The sequence below is a fragment of the Lichenostomus cassidix genome, chromosome 1, assembly GCF_008360975.1.
Source record: "Lichenostomus cassidix isolate B80296 chromosome 1, HeHo_3.0, whole genome shotgun sequence".
Classification (NCBI taxonomy): domain Eukaryota; kingdom Metazoa; phylum Chordata; class Aves; order Passeriformes; family Meliphagidae; genus Lichenostomus; species Lichenostomus cassidix.
The window spans coordinates 28,388,118-28,394,735 of record NC_139479.1 but is presented as its reverse complement, the minus strand read 5'-3'; positions in this window follow the sequence as shown (position 1 = coordinate 28,394,735).

Below are 6,618 nucleotides of genomic sequence, written 5' to 3'. Positions count from 1 at the left end.
AGTTTCACACAGCTCCAAGTTTAATTTGCTAATGGAAAAATTGCCTACTGCTCAGAGAAGTCAGTGTGAATGCTACTGTTTTGTAATGGGGTCTGCATTATAATATTTGATTATATTCTGAGGAGTTTTGTGCAGCAAAAATACCCACTGATGTAAAAATTAAAAAGAGTAGCTGGGCTATCAGAGAACTGAATGCTGGTATTGCCAGGGTTTATTTCTGCCTTGACAATACATAATAACCATTTATAGCAGGTCAGTCTTCTATTAAATATCCATTGCAACTTGACTTTTGGCAAAATGTGTAGTTTTGCAAGGGAAACAAAAGCTACAGTCCTTTAAATGAAAGCAGAGGATACATTAGGCTTCATGTAGCTTTTCTTGCCAGAAATGATTGGTGAAGCCTATCTACTAGATTTTATTTATTTAGTAATTGTGTAGCAGATTTCCAATTCCACACTAACTTCCAGGAATTAAGAGTTACAATAATAATATGCAGTAGAGTGTGGGGTTTTTTTTCCTCTTACTGGCCCCCTTGCATGATGGCAGGATCAGGCATGGAGCTGGCCCTTGGCCCAATCTGGGTGGGAAGTGAGAGAAGTTATTTCTCTGTTGCTCTTCTTTTCAACAAAACACTATTTGTCATATTCATTCACTGAAGATGTCTCTGCAGATGATGTCAAAGCAAAACCAAGCAGATTCTGCCAGGGCTGCATTCCATATTTTTAGTGAAATTTTCCACAAATCTTGCTATTGCAAACTTAATTGCTGAATCTGAATTAAGCATCAGATTTTAAATTAAGGTCTAGAATGGAATGATTTCAAAGTTTTATTAGGAGTTAGGAAGTGAGGTCAAAATCAAAATACCTGCCAATTCATAAAATGTGGGCATGCCATAAGAAAGAAGAAGAGGACTCTAACTTCAGAAATTGTAAGGCATACTATGGAAGTAAGAGAAGGATTCTATTTTTGCCATCAAGTGCTCTTGCACAGTCAAACCAAAATGAATATATCCTCTGATAGAATCTTATGCTGGTTTGCTTTTCCATTAAAATACATTTTTTCTTTATCATCCTATTTTCTATTTTAATAATGGGTAAGATTGGTCTCATAAATTCTCATTTGGTTTTATAAACACTGTATTTAACTAAAACCTATTTAATTCAATCTTGCACCTCTCTTCAATCTCAGCATAAATGGGCTTCCCTCTTGTCTTGATATTGTTACCCCATTCCCAACAGGATGCTACTGCCTCCAAAACTAGGAAATCCTGTTTTGTTACATAGACCTACTGTGCAGATGGGCAGCAGTTTTTTTCTTCTTCCCCAATGACCTAGATAATCAAAATACAATCTACTCTCAAATAAAATTAGTAACTTTTTTAGTAAGATAAGGCAAACTTCAACAAATATTGTATTTGTTGTGTGTAAAATACAAGATGTGAGCATTGATCTTCCTGTAGATTTTCTTAAAATCTTTATTTGGTTGCAATTTCAGTTATTTATCACAAACAAAACCATTTTGTTCCAGCTCTTATCAACATCAGTGTCGTTCTTTGCAAACTTCTTGAATCAGCATTCCTGCATCAGTGACTACAGATACTGCAGATAGGAAACACTGCATCTGCTATTCCTTTGAGGGCACCTTAGGTTTGTGACACTCATTCTTAACTGCTGAATCACAAGAAACAGCCTTCTGACACAGACACTTTAGACTTCTTCACAAGCTGCCTTCCTTGCCTTAGGATGTTTTGGTTTGGGTTTGTTTTTTCTTGGTAGCAGAAGGAAAAGAAACTTCTAAACAAAGAAAGAAAGAAAGAAAGAAAGTCTAATGCAGAGGCTACAGCTGGGATGAAAATTTTTCCAGCCTAGAGTCAACCCACAGAACTCCATTTAGTCAAATCCCAATTTCAATGGCACTTTCCCCTCTCTTCTGCTGTTTTCTTCATCCATTGGAAAGAGGTGTGACAATCTGAATTCACTGATTGCTAACTCTCCCATGACTGAAAGCCAAAAATATCCCATAAGATTTGACTCATACCGAAAAAAAGCATCCTTCAATAAAACATTTCCTCATTCAGTTCATAGAGAGGGATATTCAAGGAAATTCAGTGAGTAAATCAATGGCAAGATAATGGCCTATGCAGCAAGAGGCTGATTATAGTGAGACAAAATGGAGGAACAATTCTTCTGTATTTCATTTACCGTGTGTTATCCCAAGTCCTCACTACCTTGCAGGCAGTAATCCATTAAACTATGCAGCATTCTGGTAATAGTGAAAATGCTGAATTACTTTATCAGAGACAAATTGTTTATACAAAGACATCCATTCTCCAAAATAAATATATTTTATTATATAAATACAGGAAAGAAAATAAGAGTTTTCTAAAATAAGGTCACTCATGCAGCAGTCCATGAAACATAAAATCTTTGGTATGTTTTTCACATAAAACACTGTTCTAAATGCGAGTGGATCTGTAACCTCAGAGATTAATAAAAGAAATCCTTTGGTTTGTTTGTTGTGGTTGCTTTTATTCGGGTGATGAAAATAGAACAAAGCAGACTATGTTCAAACAGCAGTTATTCAGTAGTCTTTACAGATATTGTCTGAATCTAATTGGATTTTAATGAAATGATATTTCCTTTGTGATAAGTACATAAAAATTATGTTTTTAATTAACATCACAAGGTATAAGCTATAGATACCAACCCTCAACTGAAATAATATTACTTTAATGTTTGCTTCATTAAAAAAAGGACAGAAGTAATAACAACATAGCAAGAAACGTGTGTAAACTAACTGGACAATGATTAGTGCTGGACCCTTTTCATCCCAAGGAGCTGAGCAATTTTCCTCATGCCTTTTTCATTTACTACTTCTCAATTCAGTGGTGTTTAGCCATGAAGGAGTTTACAGAGTTTGTTTACACACTTGAAATTCATTTTGGGGGGAACAGGCTCTTGGACTGGAATATCAATATGCCAGGCAAAATATAAAATAAAGTAAGTTTTCAAGGAGGTCTTGTAAGTGGCACAAGTAAAAATAAAGCAAAACAAGAAAAGAAAAGTGATGAAGAACAATGATGTTCTGGCACAAAGAACATTGTTCTCATCAGTAATTATTTCTATGGCTTCTTACAATGTAACACTTCAAACACAGAATTGTAGAAAAATTTAGGTTTAAAATCTCCTCTAAGATCATCAAGTACAACCAAACCCCCAGCACCACCAAGCCCACCATTAGCCCATGTTACCAAGTGCCATATCTGTGCGTCTTTTAGATATCTCCGGGGATGGTGACTTAAGTGCTTCCCTGGGCAGTCTGTTCTAATGTTTAATCATCCCCTCTGGTGAAAAATCTTTCATAATAACCAATCTAAACCTCCCCTGGCACAACTTGAGGCCATTTCTTCTTCTTCTATCACTTGTTTCTTGGGGGAAGAGACTGGAACAACCTCACAACAATGATTTTGAATAGCCATAGTAGGCAAAACCAAGAGTCTATCTAAACTTACCTGTCCTGTCTCAGGTATAGGCTGGCACTGATCTTTGAGAAAATAATAATATAAACTGACATACTACTTCAGTCTCTGCCAATTGATAGATTCATTCTCCATGCCAGCATGATCTATTTGATCTGTTTATTCAAATTACTCAGGAGTGAAGAAATACCCTGTCAGGGTACCACTTTGACTTATATTTTCCAAGAGATGAGAGAATGAATGATCAGGAAAACAAACAAACAAACAAACAAACAAGCAGGGTTTCTTCCACAGCACCTTAATTGTGCTACCCATTGGGCACAAAATCATTAGCTTATTATTTTGCTTCAACAGCTGCAAGGTAGTAAGGGAAAGAGTAGGGTCACAGAGCTATATTTGCTCCTGGATCAGAGCAGCCCTGCGTTGCCCTTTTTAGTAAAGGCTTGACAATAAATTTGATATAATGTGAGACATACATCAAACAGATGGCAGTTCAAGGTATAATGCACAGTACACAAGTGGGCAAGAGAACAAAGGAAAACAGCTAAGAGCTCAGAAGTTTAGGCCGCAGAAAATTATTTATATTTCCAAGGTGTTCATCCTGGCAAGAAACTGACAGTGACATTTCCTTTGGCCAGAATCTGGATTGAGTGGAATGAAGGGAAATCACTTTATCAGTTTAAAATGTATGTTGTAACGTAGACCAGAAACCTAATCTAGATGGTTTGACTTGCTCCAAGCCCTGCAGTCTGTCTCTAAAGCTCTGACTCTAAGGCAGGGTGGGGTGATATGTCTCATGTCCTTGGGTTAAGGAAATACTTTCATCAAGGCACAGCTCTGAACCCTGAGTCCTGCTTGGCATGTTTTTCTTTTCTGCTTGCAATTTTCAACCAAAGGAAAAACTGAGAAACATGAGTCTGTACATTAAAGGCCTCTAGTGCTAACGAATATAACAGAGTATCCTTTCGTGGTCACTTCACCCTGGAGAACCTAGATGAACCTATCCTTGCTTGGAAATACGCAGACCCTTTTCTTTTAACAATGGCATCATTTGGTGCTCCCTGAGACTCCCATAATTTATTCATACTGAAGTACACTTACTATTATGTATCTGCAGTATCATTATTTGAGTTTGTTATTCTGTAACATTAGCTTAAACATTTTATAAACTGCTGTGCTGGTGACAAGTTTATTAAACCAGGAAAGATAATTGTACAGAAAGAGCATTACACCACAAGTTTCACAGAATTTTGTTGTATTTATCCTATTTTTAATGTGACAAAAAGAAGGACTATACTTTTCCCTTGCTAAAGTCACAAATGTAAACATTCAGACATTCATCCAAATACAAGTGATGCAACTTGAGATTTATATTCAGCCTCGACCCACAATTCTATGCTTAGATATTTATTAGGTATCCAGATTTTTCCAGGCTTGTATTATGGAAGAAGGGAAAGCTACCCTCTCTCTCCACCTCCAATCACAGAACTAGTCAATTGAGGTTAACGTTCTGATCTGTTTGAATATTACCTTTGATAATTTAAACTGGAATGTCTTCTAACAATACAAGGCATACCCTCCTCATTTAGAGAGCCTGCATACTATCATTGGGGATATAAAAAGGGATCTTCAAGTCGTTAAAAGACATCTAACAAAGTGTATGATATATTTTAAGCTATCTGTATCAAGCTTTTCACAACAAATTAGACTGCAGTCACTTTCATGTAGGTATATACTGAGTGCAATAGAGTCATAAGATAATTTAGATTGGGTAGTGTGGAAACTACCTTAGCATATAATAACTGATAGTAACGCTAGCAGTAAATCCTCTGATGAGACCATAGAGAAATACAAGAAAATTAATTTTTCCCATACTTTTAAAATAAAAAGCAATGATTTAAAAACAAAAAGCAGAAATCACTAATCTGAAAGAAAATTTTTACCTGACAGGCCTATTCCTTATTCCTCATCTTGCTTCCTTAGTGCGTTGTCTAAAATAGTTCATTGAAACTGAGTGTTGAAACTGCAGTTCTGCATTTAAGATAGTTGTAAAAAATGCATTAAACTCCGTGAAGGATCTGGAAATAATTGGAGTCTCTCAGCATATGTCAGTGACAGAAGCAGAAACACAACTGAATTTGCAAAGACATTTTAAAACTATGTTTGAAAATGTTTATTACCTCTTTCTTTTTCTAAGTGGATAAACCTGCAAGATCCCATATTTGTAGCTAGCCATACGAGAATAAAAACTCCTGATTTCTGTGGTGCTTAGTAATGTGCATATTTTCTTTCAGACTAAACATATTCTATCTCAGTATTTTATTGAAGAAGTCTGATGGGATTATCTTCTGGTAATGTTTTCACAATGGCCATACTGCACAAGAGTATTCAGTGTTCCCTGTATCAACCCAGCTGTGCAAAGACCTCACTGCTCATGGCAGATGCTCTTGTGCAAGTAAAATATTTTGAGTAAAAAGGGCTTTTTGGAGGATGGAAAGAGAAATTAATGATGGGGGGGAGGGGGCTACAGAGTTAATAATTTAGCCTTTGAAGCATTCATGCTACAGTGAAGTGGATTTTGATCTGCAGGTAGTGCAAGTAGGGAGGTATTTACAAGCAGGTAATGGTAACTGCATAAAGGAAACTGGAAACTGGTAACTGCATAAAGGCGGAGAGGAAGCCCAGTCAGGACTCCCATAAGTTAAATTAAAGACCTGGAAACCTTGCTCTAGCAAACTTTAAAGAGTGAGAAGATGGAGACCAAATTTTTATATGATTTTTTTCCAACAAAATATTAATACCTTATGAATACTCATTTCTGTCTTGACAACAATTTTAGCAAGCAGTTCTGAACTGTTTAATAAATGTTCTGCAATCACAGGTAGAAACAAAAGTGCAAGTATTGGCTTAGATAAATAAAGCTCCTTTAGAGTGCTGAGACAATTTCATATTTGTAGTGATCTAGAAAGCACAAGAAAGTCAAGGAGACACATGAAACTGAAAGACCAGTTTCTGGCAAAATTATGCCAGAGGTTGATTAAGTTAATATGAATCTAAAAGCCACTAAAATATATTCATAGTTTAACTCTGTAAATTTTAATAAAAATACTATTAATTAAAATGTTGCTAAAAATGTATGT